Genomic DNA, 16,734 nt, shown 5'->3' with positions numbered 1-16,734 from the left:
TTAAGTCCCTGACAATGTTTTACCTCTCCCCAAGATGACAGTCGTGCGCCAGACAGAGATAAGCTATGCATTCAATTGTTTATCGGAAACATGTATTATCGCTTTTATTTAGAAAGAGGTAAAATTAAATTGAGTTATCTCGTTGTTACCATTATTTTACACCTTGATGCAAGAAATTTATGGATTGCTTTTCATTTATATGAATAACGAATATTAGTATATTTTCTAATCTTGAGTTACTATCACAGTTAAGTAATTGGAAGGAAAGGAATTTGAAACCTTAGTTGATTGAGTGATAGCGGAAACCCTAAATGATACAGTGGTATTAGAAGCCCTAATTTGAATTAGTGGTATTGGAAGCCCTAAATTGAAATCATGGTAGTGGAAGTCTTAAATTGAATCAGTGGTATCAGAAGCCCTAAATTGAATCCGTGGTAGCTGAAGCCCTATTTGAATCATTGGTATCAGAAGCCCTAAATGAACCGATGGTAAATGATGCCCTAATTATTACAGTGGTATATGATGCCCTAAATTTTAAATACAGTGGTATTTAATTGTAATCATCATTTGATTTTGATATAGCATCTTTTAGATGATAGTCATCATGTGTAATTGTTATAGTGTATTTGTGGATTAACTAAGGAGGTTACAGAAGCATCTCTAGTTTGATTTCGACCTCAGTTTTTCCCAGGCATGCGGTTTTCATTTTTTGTTGTAATTTCATTTGATTGTATATCAAGTTTTTAGTTAAGAAATTTTGTCTAACTGATTTTAACAGTAAATCTTATTCACATGAACATGAATGATATAATTGTCTTCTTATGAAACGAAGTAATATCTGTATTCTTTGAGTTGTTAGATGTTAGTTAAGATCCGGGAAAACCAGATGTTACGTATGGTATCAAAGCACTCGGTTCAACGCTGACACCTTGGGTCCAACATTGTGTCTAAAGACTGAAAATGCAATGTTGAAAAAGAAAGATTTATTTTGCATGATGGATATTGCAATCAAAATTGGAAAATCACACTGGAAAAACATTTTGAATAGTTGGGGAGGCTGAAATGATATAAAATGGACAAATGTATAAACTATAATATCATAAAGACAAAACCTAAATAAGAAGATAAAAAGGATTGGCAAGTCGAGTGGTGGAGATTGGGTTTGTTGACCCAAATTTTGAAATCCCTGGCCAGGGTGGAATTAGGCAGATTTGCTGAACAAGTGATCTTTGTTGATTGTCCAGACGCTTTAATTATTTTGGCCAATAACTGTTGGGACTTCAACCCACCTGAATACTTTGATGGCTATACTGATGAACATCCCAAGGAAGGCATTCTAATAGGTTAGAATGAGTGACGGATAAGTGTAGTTCAGGCCGAGGCTTGCGCAATCCAAAACAATTTATATAATCTTAATAAAAAGTTATCTAAATCCATCATGATGGCTAAATAATTCTTTATGCAAATAATGATAGAAATAAATTGTTACCTATTTGAACTTGAACTGAATGAAAGCAAAACTGTGAACCATTCTCCTTTCTGATGTTGGTTAAACGACAAGATCATTATGTGCTCCAGTAAGGAGTAAACACAATTGCATAATTGGAACTATCAATGCTTGTTTATAGATGTAAACTTTGACGAGATTGGCATGGAAGCCTGAATCATAGAAATGGAAAAGATGAACTTCCAAATACTAGCTAATGAATGATGAGCCACTCAATAAGAATCTTATGAATTGTTTCAGACGCTTAAGATCTTGATTTGATGATCTTGCATAGTATAACATGTTTTTACCCTTTGACACACTACTATATGTGTATAATACACATGCAATGTTGACTTTATATATTGAGCTGTTGTATATTGCTTTGGAGATGAAGTGTATATTCGATCATGAAATGATTATTACAATGAAATGCTTTTGTGATAAGACGAGCAAGGAGGTCGAAATTAAATAAATGGAAAACATGGATCTAATAATATTTTTCAAGTGATCTGTAAGTTTACCAAGACGTTCTACCCATTAATAAGTGCCTTATGCCAAATGGTATGTATAAGTGATTTAAATTAAGATCAAGAACTTGCTAGTTGAAGAATTTCAATTTTGAATGCTTATCTTACTTTCAGTCATTGAACCCTAAAAATTCTCTTAAATGAAGATATCAATACGGAATCGAACTAATGATTTGGTGAGTGTCTACATGAGTATGACAGGAATATGGAATAGAATCAACTCAATTGATGTTGAGATGACCACAAGTTTGGTAAAGTGAACTCAGGTAAGTACGTGTTTAATTTTATGCTACCATGCAAGTATCTTTCTGGAAACTTTGAAGTAAAAATGAATTTTGAGTTTCGATTATGATTTTGATTTTGAAAAAGAAATGATATCGCGATGTCTTGTATTTGGAATATTCTTTTAGTGTCTAATTTGTAGAGATCATCGAGGACGATGAAACACAAGGGGAATGGTATGTTACATTCCAATTTTAAAAAAATATACTCCTTTATAATGTTCGTTACAATTTCAAGTTCATCGAGGACGATGAACCACAAGGGGATTGGTATGTTACATCCCAATTTTTGACCTAATTTAGAATATAGCCGTTGAGGTTCACATGAAGTCAGTTGTTATAATCTGGCAAAAAGGTAAGATAGTTAATCGTTATGATTTGAAGTGAAGATAATATGTTAGATGATCGTTAATCACTAATTTATGGAATTGAGATGAAGGTTAACCGTTATGAATATTTATGATTAAATAATTTATAATTTAATTACAAGAGAATTTCTTTGCAAAAAACATGTCGAAGAGGTGGAAGCATTGTTAGAAAAGAACTAGGCAAGAGCATCACCATCATTGAGTAGATGGGTAGAAGACCTAGTGACTTGGAACAGAATACATTTGCGGGACCTACATGAGTTATTTAGTAAATAATTTAATTAAAATAATTGAGTTAAAATATAAAACATATCTTAAAGGATTTTAATTTATCTTTCATCAAATTATTTTAATAATAATTTATATACGTGCATTTAATAAATAAAATGATTTGGCACCATTATAATTTAATAATTAATAAGTAATGTTACAAATAAGATTATAATAATGTTCGAATTATAATAATTGTATCATTATATTTTTTGAATTTTAACCTTTCAATTCTATTCTCTTCTTTTTATTATTCTTGCTTTTAACTGATTATTATTTGGCATGTTCAATCGAATTTATGTTTTGAATTCGTAGACTTCTTGGGAATTCGAATGGATTCTTGTAATTGCAAGAAGTGGTAAAGTCAAGCTCTTCTTTTTATAGAGTCTCATATCGTATTACAACCCAATCTTTTTCCATTACCGTCTCCTTGCTATCGAAGGTTCTCAAGATAATTGAGAGCAATATTGGATTTTATTACTGCTCTTTCATCTGTCTCTAGTCACTTCATATCTGAACGATATTGCAATATATTACTGCTCTTTCTTCCGTCTGCAGTCACTTCATATCTTTGGCCGCGATTTTTGGAATGGGCGTCTTCTCCCAATAACAGAGCAGCCGAACTATGTTAGAGGTGTCACTTAAGACCACAAAATCCCTTGTGTTTTTCCTTATGCTAAGTCTGTAGTAATGTGTGCAGAACACCATTTATTATTTGAAGGTTTCCTTCCATATTTCATTACATATCTTAACGGCAGTCACATTCCTTTGTGCTATTAATACATAGGAACCGTAGCTTGCTGCAAATATGTATATATTTTGGATTGTATTCAAGAGCTAATTAATAGATTGAAATCATGAAATTTGCATAATGATGTTTTACTCCACCCTAAAAGGTTACCAATTCTGTATAACCATTTATCTCAGAATTAAAATACATTTTCTTGGTTTTTTTTTACAAGATGATAACAAGAAATCGGAACACCAATGCATTCACCAGACAATGATGCCATCATAGGTGAAGAAGGTGTAAAACAAAGCTGTGAATAAATTTTTAAAAAAATGTTCCATCTCTTTTCTTTTCCTATTTAGTATTCATCCACAGCCGGCTAGGCATAATAGTTAGTGATTAATATACTAGTTGTTTGTTTTCTAAAGTGCACTAGAAATCATTAATCAAGAAACCTTGAGAATGCATCATTTATAAATTCAAATGGCAGTTGTTTAAAAACTTGATTGATTATATAAATCAACATGCTTCTCTGAACAATCCAGAATAATATTAACACCGAGGAATTCACCATTAGAGAAGCCATGAAATGGTGAAGAGGTGGAGATAGTCTGCTAGAATGTGGAAGAGAATTCAGTTATGATTAAATTAAGTAATTAAGCATTCGAACATAATTTATGTAAATATACAGTGTGAAATGATGGTTTTATGTAATCTTCTTGAATAATTGATAGAGCCGTCTACTCTGAGAATCCTGAATATTTGGGACTCACCCGACTGTGTAGCCAAGAAGATGGGTGATGAGGTGTGAGAAAGGAATTATCAATAATATGAACCGATATCAGTTATGATATTTTAATATTTATCATTTAATATGAATTAATTAATAGCTCATGCATATTCTTGTTATTGTGATCTCCTATTGCCAAGTCGTATGGTGAGTTTATTACCAGGAAGCCCAATGGATGGCAAGATGTCCCTTGTTTATTCTAGGTAGGGAGGGCCTTTCTCGTTAGAGATAGTGTGGGGATAAGATTTGGTCCGAGGTTGGGTGGTTAAGCCCTTGATAATGTTTCACCTCTCCCCAAGATGACAGTCGTGCGTTTCACAGAGATAAGCTATGCATTCAATTGTTTATCGAAAACAGGTATTATCGCTTTTATTTAGAAAGAGGTAAGATTAAATTGAGTTATCTCATTGTTGCTGTTATTTTACACCTTGATGCAAGAAATTTATAGATTGTTTTTCATTTATATGAATAACGAATATTAGTATATTTTCTAATCTTGAGTTATTGTCACAGTTAAGTAATTGGAAGGAAAGGAATCTGAAGCCTTAATTGATTGAGTGATAGCGGAAACCCTAAATGATACAGGGGTATCAAAAGCCCTAATTTGAATTAGTGGTATTGGAAGCCCTAAATTGAAATTGTGGTAGCAGAAGCCCTAAATTGAATCTGTGGTATCAGAAGCCCTAAATTGAATCCGTGGTAGTGGAAGCCCTATTTGAATTAGTGGTATCAGAAGTCCTAAATGAACCGATGGTAAATGATGCCCTAATTATTACAGTGGTATATGATGCCCTAAATTTTAAATACAATGGTATTTAATTGTAATCATCATTTGATTTTGATAGAGTAGTTTTTAGATGATAGTCGTCATGTGTAATTGTTAGTGTATTTGTGGACTAACCCGGGTGGTTGCAGAAGTATCCCTAGTTTGATTTCGACCTCAGTTTTTCTGAGGTATGTGGTTTTTATTTTCTATTGTAATTTCATTTGATGGTATATCAAGTTTTTAGTTAAGAAATTTTGTCTAACTGATTTTAACAGTAAATCTTATTCACATGAACATGAATGATATAACTATCTTCCTATGAAATGAAGTAATATCTGTATTCTTTGAGTTGTTAGATGTTAGTTAAGACTAGGGAAAAACTGATGTTACAGGTATGTTTTTAACCCGAGAATAGGAGAGGTAAACTGAGCCAAACCTATACAGGATCTAACTTAGGCAAGAAAAAATTTCAGAAGAAAAATTAAGTTTATGAACTCATAAGACTTAAAGATTCAATATTGCATAACAACTAATGCTAACTGATTCAGCAAGAAACTAAGTACAGAGGAAGAAAGATTAACTAGAAGGGAACATATAAAGGATCTCTCTTGAACCTATGATGACAATACTTATCATATTCAGTTCGCTGCCTCAAAATTGGGGAATGAAGCTCTGTTCGTTCCTTGTTTTAATTCAGATAAAAGAGGAAAACAAACAATTAACAACTAACATAATGGAACATAAAATAATTGACACAAAATACCATTCAATTGGCTCTGCAACATCTAGTATTTCATAGCAAAATTCATTGGCCTTTTATTAATCTTTCATTACAGTACATATAAGGTTCCGAGATGACTGTTACAAAGGAAGTTCAATCGGTTCATCTCCTCAAAATGAAAAATGGCAAGGAGCTAGTTTGTCTATTACAATGATTACAAGAAAATATGAAAGAGGCAGAATATGAATCACTTCGCTTTCTTTCCCTTTTCTGCTTTTGTCTTATAGGCCTTAGCAGCTATATTGATTGGAATTAGTTCTTCATTCCTATGGGCATGTACATTTGTATATCTCAAGAGCCATTTAGAATGCTCCGTGGCTAGATCCTTGACAACACTCAAACGATCTTGTATTTCCTCCATGGCCATGTGTGCACAGCCACCAAGTTTCTGGAGTTTAGAAACTTTGTTCTGAAGACTGAAAGATATATTTGTCAGGCTATTTATGAAGTTGGAAAACTTTGATTGCATGATGGATATTCCAATTACTCCCTTTCCTTGACCACTAGTTTGCGAGTCTGTATACAAGCCTCTCAGGAGTTCATAATCTCTGTCTCCATCTTTCTTCACTTTAGCTTCAGTTTCTTTGAGCCCTTCTTCTGCTGCTAAGATCATTTTGGACTTGAATTGCATGCTCTGAAGCCATTCAAATAAAGGTTCATCTCCTTTAGGCAATATCTTTGCTTCTACAACCTCCTTAGTCTTCATATGAATGATCATCTTCAGTAGAGAGACACAATCTTCATTCTTTGTTCTCTCCATGGCCAAAGTGGCTCTATTTGATGAAATATTATTCTTCTCTATTTCCAGCCTCAATATAGCATTACCAATTTGCTCTATAATAGAGAGTCCCTCCAACTTGAGTTTCCCGCTCCACTCTCTACCGATCTACCCAAAATGTTTGTCTTCTTGGAGTTGAGAGATGAGTGCTTGAATGCCCGTAGTAGTAGGATCATTGGTAATAGGCATCCTAGATATGCTCGCCAACGGAGTGACCAATTGCCTAATGGAGCCATTTAGTTCTTGTATTTCTGCTTTCATTCGGACCTTTGACAACTTAAGGCTCTCCAGCTGTCCTTTAATCACCTCATTTGTTGACTTCCATAAGCCAACTTTGGTATCATGTCTGGCCTCCCCAAGATCCACTGAATGCAAAGTAAAATCATCAGTACACAAATCCTCAATCCTTCCCTCCTTGGTGGGCTTTGCTATCTCCATTGTTAGATGCCCTATTTCAGGGTCTTGTCCGAGGATGGACAAGGTCTTCTGCTTATTGACCTTACTCAATGCCGACCTAAAGCGAACTGGGGCACCTTCATCTTTCCTCTTTCTCTTCTTGTCTAGGGTATCTTCCAATCATGAATCTGTACAGATATCTTAGTGTCTTTTGACTGTTCCATTGGCCTAACAGTAAATTTCTATCTTCCCATACTTACTTTCCTGTTTCCCTTTAAGTTTCGGGAAGTTACAAATAGAGTACTCCATGAGAAAATATTCACTGAGTTGAATTCTACTTAATAGTTCTTTCACGCAATAGTTAGAATATTTGCTATCATCATCTTGAGAGGTTTTGTGCATAAATTGTGGATCCAATCTGTTCGCAAACTTGAGTTTCTTTAAAATCCGGAAAATTGTCCTCGTGGGTCAAAAACCCGCTGAGGAGAAGACAATTTCTATTTCTCCGCCCAAGCTTCCCTTTTACTTTACCTTTTGACTATTGTTTCCTTTGGGGTCGGAAATGTCCAAGAGGAGTGCAAAAATTCATTAGGGACCTACCTTTTGTTTCCTTTCCTTCATAATTACCTTTTGCGGAAAACTGACTTCATGGGTTGAAAACCCGCCGAGAAGTCAGTTTTGAGTTTTTTGCCTGGGATGATTATAAGAGTTGTGACAAATCCAGAACATTCCCTGAGGTAGATAATTGTAAGAGGAACATTAATTTGTCATAGGGCACCCTATTATCTTCTTATTTTGATCCAACTACATCATTTGGTGCTCTTTGTGAAAAATCGTCTTCATGGGTTGAAAACCCGCTGAGGAGAAGACGAAGTCCGAATTTTCGCAAGCTTTTGTTTTTATGAGAAAATGACAGACCACAAGTAGATGAAACTTTATAGATGATCTTTGCACAAGCAATGTGAATCTCCATTGGATTAGGCACTAAGCTACCCGCACAATTCCTCCACATAAAGGAAAAACTACCTAGCTATGAGATGTGGAGAAGGGGAAAATGAAAAATCCGATGAAGACTCATTCCACCTAGGGGGGTTTAGACCTATACTTCAACACACCTAAAAAATTACTAAGACACAAGAATCACTTTGACTACTTAGGTATAGGATGAAAAGTGGGGCAACATGGAGGAAGAGCGTGACTCTTCAATTATTATAGTAAGACATTGACCATTAAACTAATTGCATTAGTATATTAAGTAGACTATACTAAGTGTTAACATGTTGGAGTCTTGTCTGCCTACCAAAGCATTGTTTCTAATATATAACTCTTTTTTTTAGCAATGATGAGCTTAGTCATTCATTGTGCATTTGTGATATTCACTTCCTCCCATATGATTGTGTTTCAGATTGTGTAATGTACCCATTTTTGCTATCATCAGAGTTTGAGGGATTAACCTATTATTGTGATTCTCATAGGCTAATTATTGTCGATAGAGGGTCTTCTGAGGCAAAGGCTTGGCTATGAGAAGGTCTTGTCTTCTTCTTAGTTCAATATGTTCTAGTTCAGTGTTCTGTTGACTCAAATTGAACTTCATTTGGGCTTAGTTTCATGCACCTTCTATTTATGGCAATTCAAGTAATAATTGAGAGAGACCCTTTATATTTTAGGAAGGTGCATTTGGTCACATGGGAAAATAATTGGTGTAACTCTTGTTTTAGACGACACGCTTAAAAGATAAGTATTTTGGGTGTTATTATTATTTTAGTGGCCAAATTATTATTAAATCATTCAATGGCTTATTTTAAAGTTATAATTTCACTTAAGTTGAGGGTTGAGTCATCATTGGAAGGGGCCATTTATTTAATTAGTTATAAGCCCAAGTCAATTATTAAATACAAAAGTGCAAAGAATTGATTTTTATTAAAAGAATCTAATGGAAGCTTCTAATTAGTGGTGTGTTGGTGAAGTCAAGTTGATTGTAAAAGGTGGCTTCATGAATCAAATGAATCATTTGATTATCTATTTCCTTTTGTTATTTGTGCAGAGTTTTCATGTGGTTGAATTGATGTCCTTGTGAATAAGAGTTTGAGAAGTATTTGAACCACTGCTGAGGTATAGTGATTTCATTTTGAATTTGGTTGAATCTCCTTATTCTATTTGTCTGCGGCTGGAGATATCATTGTAGCTGAGAATTGTGAAATTGTGTGTGCTCTTTGTTATCTGGTCTTGTGAGTTTGTGAAGTTTTCTTATCACTTCTCTACTATTTATACTTTGCTTGAGAAGTGGATTTATGCCAAGAGAATTGATTGATTTGAAGAGGTTTAATTGACTACTCATCAAGCTAGAAGGCCTACAATCTGTTTCGAGGAATTTGTGGCTCATTCAAAAGATACAAATGTCATTTACAAGAGCATTAGGACTGCTTTCCATACCTATGATCACCCTTATTGGATCTGTGATCATCATTAGTGGCTGCGATTAAGCTTGGGAAGGCTACAGTTGGGATCTAGGAAGCCTGCAATTCACGCTCAATTGTGTATATCGCTCCTTTCATGTTTGTCTTGTGCCTTCAAGATTCAAACTGTACTATAGCATGCTCATGTTGTGTTCGTGTTATGATATTCCATCGTTTTCATGGCTAAGGCATTCATCATAGCCCATTTACGAGAGACTTTGTTGTAATGTTCCCATTTTTGAGTTGTTGAAGATTTGATAGATTCAGACTATCATTGGGTCCATGTAGGATGATACTGGTGTTTAGAGGACCTTTTTGTTAAGTTATTAGGGTCTTCAATGGCCTATGGTGAGTTTTGGCCCTAATTTGAGGGACTTACTATTTATTGTAAGTCAACAGTTGCTTCCGAGGAGCTCAAAGGAGTTGAGTGATGCTCTCAATTTTTATTTCTAGCTTTAGGCTTGGTCTCTAAGAATCTTGGAGGGAGCATCTATTTTTATTAAGTCACCCTATCAAGTTCATTCATCACCTTTCTTCATCAAGATCACTCATGTGTGGTCAGATTTTGATTCTAATGCTTCTTCAGTTGTTTCCACAAGATGGGTGAAATAAAATTATTATTTAATTAAATATATCAAGGTTGTTATTTTTGTTGGTATTGCATATTGGCCACTTTAGTGTCATAGGTTGTTGGAACCGGGTTGGAATATTTTAATGCTTAGGCACAGGAAATAATGACCTTGTGTGTCAAAATATCATGATATTGATGAAAAGGTCATTTCCAGTGCCAAAGGGAATTAATAAATTATATTCAATTATCGGCTTGTTTTAATTAGGTAGGTTTTTCTTTGCTTATAATAAGTGCGCTTGCACATTTTTGTTTATTTTAACTAGATTTTCTTTGATTTACTTTAGCCGCGTTAGATGTTTTTTTGTTTTTGGTCGCTTGACTCTATAGCCAATTGGAATGGATGAAGGCACTTGAGGATTGGATCATATGTTACTCATTGTTTCCAAAAACAAACAACATTCTCCAGACATAGCCAATTGTCTTGCATTTTGTCACCATAAAATGCAGGTAATAGCATAAAACTTTTTCAATTAAGTTTCGCATTTCTTTGAGAAAGTTCATTGTTTTATTGGTAAGAGTTGATCAAACAATTACTATCAATTCATATAATGAAGTGTTTTAGTGAAGGCTTTTGTCAAGTCTTTATCATTTTTTTAGTTTCTTAGCCTATACTTGATTTTTGAAGTCTTCAAAGTCCTTATTTGTATTTTCAAGTGTTTGTTTAGTTTCCTTTGACCTTTTTGTTTTGCTTATTCTCTTGCCTTCGATTTTTCCTTTGATTCAGTATATGGTTTAATCGGACTTAGTACTTAAAAGATATGACCATTGAAGTGCCCAAAAAGTGGTTTCTCAAGCGTCGTAACATTTTTAAAATATGGATGTTATATTCTAATGTTGAGTTTCGCTTTTTGTAAAATATAACTTAAAATGACTTATGTTCTTTAGTTACTTTATCACTTTTGATTTATCATTTAAGTGATTAAAGTGACTATAGTGCACTTTATAGTCTAATTTAGTGTTGATATACATCTAAGTAATAAACTGCTTTTAAATAAATATTTACACAATATGTAAACTATATAGTGTAAATATTCTATTCTGACCCATTTAAAGTGATTTTTACTCAATAATCAATTAGAAATGTCATAAATAGGAAGTTCAAATTGTTAACTCAATAACATGTCTTTTTTTGAAATATGTCACAAGTAAATGCATCTAGAATGAGATTTACAACTTGCATGCAAATGCATCTAGAGAGTGAGATTTACTTTGTCTTATCCAAATGGATGTAAAGTCAAAGCATATTTTTAACACATGTAAATGCACTTAGAGAGTGTGATTTGCACTTGAAGCCAAAAAAAAAATATGCAAATGCACTTAGAGAGTGCGATTTTGCATTTGAACGGAAAAGATTAAGGCAAATGAAAAATCAAGTCATTTTAAATATGTAAAGGGCTTTCAAGAATCTAATTTACATGAAAACTCCTTTTTACATGTAAAAATGGCACATGTAATTGCACTCATAGATTGCAATTTGCAAAGGCTCCAAAAATGTAAATGCTAAGTTTTTAAATCACCAATGACCTTTCTAGAGTCTGATTTGCTTGTAAAAATACTTTTCCAGCCTAGGCATCACATGTAAATGGTCCTCTAGAGTGCAATTTGCACTAAAACATGACATTTCCAAGTCTGATTTGCATGGAAATTGTTTTCTAAATGCTTGACATTGCATGTAATGACTCTTCTAGAGTGCAATTTGCACTTTCAACTCAAATACGTGCTTATTTTGAATATGTGTTTGCATGTTGAGGGTACGATTTTTGGTCGCCAAGCAAAATGCTGAAGTTTGAGGTTGAAATAAAACATGTAATCACATCCATAGAGAGCGATTTAGCATTTAGATGCATGCAAACACATTCAAAGGGCGCTTTTCCCTCATTACACACCAAAATGTCTCATGTAAAGGCATCAAAAGGGCAGGTTTTTCTCTAAAAATGCCCAAAGACAATCATTTTTTCCCGTGTGTTTGCATTTGGAGGGCACATTTTAAGATTTGAATGCATGTAGACGGTTTTGAAGTTCATGTTTTTTACCATTTCAAGAAAAAGAGGCTCATGCAAATGCATTTTTATGGCACATTTTTCTCCAAAAACGCCCAAGGACGTGTATTTTCCCAAAACGTTTTGCATTTTAAAGAGTTTGGAGATCTCATTTTGACATCTACATGCAAAAAGGTCCATGCATTTGTCCTTGGAGATCACAACTTGTAACTTTGAATTTGTCAAAGGCTCTTAGTTGTTGGATTCATTTGCACTTGGAGAACCTAATTTTGAAAAAGACTTGTTTGTGTAAACTTCTCATTCCTCCATTTGTGGCTCATTAAGGTCCAAGTAATTAGAAGGTTTCAACTTTGTTTCTATTTCTTACTTGTTTTGCTACAATATTGCATTCTTTGGCTCATTTTTGTCCATTTGTTCAAATTCAGCCCATGTCTTTTGCATTTTGTCTTTAAATAAGTTTGAAAATCTTCTTGTTGTTGCAAATGCAAAAATCTTCCAACTCCAAAAATGAAATTGCATGTAATGAGAGGTTTTGAAGTTTGTCATGTTTGAGTCAAAAGCAAGAGGTAATTGTTGTTTTGTTTTTATTTTTTATTTCTTGTTTGTTGTTTGTTTTTTATTTGTTTTTAGAGAAAAGTTGAAAATTCACAACCAAGAATGCAAGTGCCTTTCCATGTTTCCACCTCCCTTACTTCATCCACTTTCCAAACTCATTCATTTCCACTATCCCACACATGTAATTGCACCCTCCGAACCTGATTGCAAGTTTTACATCATGTAAAATGATGGATTTTTACCAATGCAATGACATCTAGAGAACCCGATTTGGGTGAAAACTCACATTTTAAAGCATCCAAGCTCTCATCTTGCACATACCCAAATGCCTCCAACTTGCACTCTTGTTCATCCAAAGCAAAAGCATCTTTTTTCCCACGTGCAATCCACCATCTTCATATTATTATAATTGTAGAAGATGAGTTGCATGTGATGTAATTGCATGTAATTCAATTGCATGTCCTCATGACATGTAATCTAATAATTCTTCTCACCTAGTTTGACCATGTCAAAGAAGTTGAGTTCTCATTTTTTCCTCTTTTTTCTCACTTCTTTTCCTATGTGAGAGGTGCCCCCTTGTAAAGTTCCTACAAATTTTGTTATTAAAACAGACTTTGATAATACCCTTAGTATTGTTGTAGATGATCTTATTCTTCTGAATGTAGGAGAAGTTATCAAAATTTAAATGCTGTTTTGAATAACTTGTTTTATCTCTGCAATAAATTTGTATAGGAAGTATTGCTTGAAGGAGCAGACTTATGTTATTTGTGTGTCCTCAAACTACAATAACACCCACCCCTTATACCAAGACCAAAGGGTATGTCCCTTAAAGGGACATGACACTCTCTAGGTCAGCCCATACATTACTTGTAGAAATCAACACCTTAAAGGAGATAACAAAAATGTTTAACTAACATAACAATTAGTTATAGTTAGTACAAGATATGTTTACTACCAAGGATCACTGCCCATCCTGTTGTCAAGTATAGTGTATATATTGCTTTCGTATGGTATAAGGGGAGAAGATTAAGGTGCGGTCTACACTTCTCAGACTAGTATGAATATCATTGTTAATATTTAACACCCCTCATTGTAAAAAACATCTTTTATTGTATCCAAGAAAGCTCTAAAAAAATTGTGTGAGCATAACATTGATTGTGTAGTACTATTTTGAACAAAAGTGAATATAAAGAAACAATTGGAGCTGAAGCTTTGATTGAGAGCAATTGTGATTACGCAAATTGGAAGCTTTGATTGTAATTTGTATCTGTTATCCTTGATTCATGTTTTTATTCTATGTTTAATCAATTGAGCATAATGAGATAAGAAGCAATTGGAGCCGAAGCTTTGAATGGGAGCCATTGTGATGATACATAGACTAGAAGCTTTTGTTGTAGCTTGTATTGTCATATGATTCACAAAAATAGTTTGATACCCTACTTCTAGAAGTCTTTGTGCCCCAATGGTAGAGGTTATTCGTATAGAATAGATTAAAACAGGACTTAGAGAAAAACCAATACGTTTTCAACTAGCCTTTGAGTTGTTGTTTGGTATCGATATCACCATTTTTAGCTATTAGATAGAAGTATAGTTAGAGATTTCATCTTGCCCACTACTCGCTCTATGGATAAGTGGATTCTTTCTTAAAAGATAAGAGGAAAACATATCAATAACACTCCTTTCAAAATCTCTCAACTTCTTGCTTACCTTGAGTTGATCTAAGGAATGGTGAGAATGGGCAGCTTTCCCTTAAAGGTAGGACAAACTCTATCTCATTCACTGTGGCTGGTCTACCTATTTTGCAATTGGATTTTAACAAAACTGTTGGTTGCAAGATATCCATCCAACAAAATGCATGGTGATGAATTGTGTCTGAAATTTTGAAGATCATCTCTAAATTCGGGTTTGGTGAATCGGTGTTGAAGTATACAGATTTTGGTGTATAATTTTTTAAATTTTTATCAGAGGCTTTATTGATTTGAGCGGCATACATTAAAGCTTCAAATCCTGATACATATTTTTGGTAGGAGGGTGGTTGGTGGCTGCAAATGGGCATTTATGGTCTGCAATTATTTATCTAAATTGGGCGGCCAGATCTATTGAAGATAGCATGGGTTTCTAGGAGCTGCGTCTACACATACAGAGCTGCAATTTGCCTCTGTTAAGCAGCATTTTGCATCGAGCTTCCGCAAACAAGTTCAGCTTGGAGTTTCCTAAGATATAGCTGGAAGAAATATTAAATGGCAAAAGATATTCAGGTTCCCTGTTTAGATTATTCTTTCTGTAAATTGCAAAAAATCATACATCTCACAACACAAAATAATAAACTTGCAAAGTAAAAAAAACAGAACCTTCAACATTTCTATAGTTTGAGCCAGCAAGGCTCATTACACTTGTGTTTTATGTCAATCTTTATCACTGCCAAGTAAGCATGATATGACTCAGTATATCGGATGAGTAGGTATTGTGCATGGACATCATTGGTGGGTGCTATAAGCTACCGCCAAGATTATGAGGTTGTCATCAATAATATGTAGTTGTTGTTTGGACTTCCAAAAAGCATCATGTCAATTACTTTATAATGAGCGATTGATTCCAATAATCATGATTCAAAGAAAATGTTGTTACAACATTTTTCGGGGGATTATGTAACTATCAAAATTATTGAGATGTGGATTGTCTTCCTGTCATTACTGTCTTCGTATTTGTAGCATTGAAAGGTGTACCCTTGTATTGAGCAGTTCAGTGGTATCTATATTTATCAAGGCCTTGGGTGTGGTAGCATCTGACATAGCCAACATTACCATCAGCTCTACAAGCACATGACTTTACTACAATGTCTTTTATTAACATGCAAAAGTATACCATCTTTATCCCTGCTCAAGAAAGGTCAACTACATGACAAATGATGCAACAATCATAATTAGTAATAAAAGAAGATTTGTATATCGAATGTGCATGAATCATGGAAAGGTGCGATTAAGAAAGTGTGATGATATGTCTCATCCCAACCAAGAGATGTAACTATTCCATATTATGGAAACATAAAAGGATTGATATTCATTTCAAAAGCATCATTACATTACTTTTATTTCTTGTTCTTATACATATTTGGATCAATCATTTGAGCAATAGCCTTCTGAAGTCCCGAACAACACTATCATTCCATATTTCTAAAGGATTATCAGAAACAACAAGTATCATATTATCGCTACAAGCAATAACTATGAGGAGATCATTAAGGGCCAAAGGAACATGACCATCAAGGGCTAGAGACTCTAATTGCATAAGAAGAACTGTAGACTAGCCAATATGGAAGCATCTCAACATCACTCCATATAACACAATTTTTAGTGGCTAAAGCAATTGATCAGTGCACTTGACTAAGAGGCCCACTTTATCAAAGATTAAAAGAAGTTCTTTGACAAGCATCATAGATAATATACAATAGAAATCTTGCAGAGGAGTCAAAATTACACTTTGAGGTGAAAAAAATAATGGAAATGTTTGGACTATTATTACCCTGGCATTATCACCAATATTAGTCACGTCTCATTCATAGTCGTGTTTGGCATTAGAAGATGAAGAAAGTGGGCACAATTTGATGAATAGAAAATGAAAGTCAATAACCATTATATCAGACATGGAGTTATCTTTAGGCAAGCTGATTGGTGTCACCCAGCATCAACAAAACCATTGGTAAATAATTCTTGGTCAGAGAGGAATAGACCTTTCTAAGAACTCAATGTCTTGTCTAAACCATTAGTATTTGTGGATTCCAGAGGTGCAAGGTTTCTATCACCAACACTGCTATTGAATGGACAAATTTTCTACAAAGAAGCCTCAAATGTCTTGTCTATGTTTGACTTGTTGTAGATCAGATGTCTAAAGAACTGGCAATTGGCTTGACTGATGG

At 34.1% G+C, this 16,734-nt stretch overlaps 1 protein-coding gene and 1 long non-coding RNA gene across 2 annotated transcripts in view; one reads left to right on the top strand and one right to left on the bottom strand.

Annotated features, from left to right (window-relative positions):
• The window catches only part of LOC149555067 (kinesin-like protein KIN-14I), a 285,467-nt gene that overhangs the window by 26,246 nt on the left and 242,487 nt on the right, over window positions 1–16,734 (bottom strand). The gene's annotated exons all lie outside the window — the stretch shown is intronic.
• Window positions 3,454–16,734, top strand: part of LOC149555066 (uncharacterized) — a 257,473-nt gene continuing 244,192 nt past the window's right edge. The window contains exon 1 of the long non-coding RNA XR_016364453.1: window positions 3,454–3,569. This is a non-coding gene — a long non-coding RNA (uncharacterized LOC149555066). The remainder of the gene's footprint in view (window positions 3,570–16,734) is intronic.

This window comes from Cupressus sempervirens, chromosome 5, assembly GCF_028749045.1.
Source record: "Cupressus sempervirens isolate cs-2001-9-10 chromosome 5, ASM2874904v1, whole genome shotgun sequence".
Lineage (NCBI taxonomy): Eukaryota > Viridiplantae > Streptophyta > Pinopsida > Cupressales > Cupressaceae > Cupressus > Cupressus sempervirens.
This window is presented reverse-complemented; position numbering and strand designations above follow the sequence as displayed.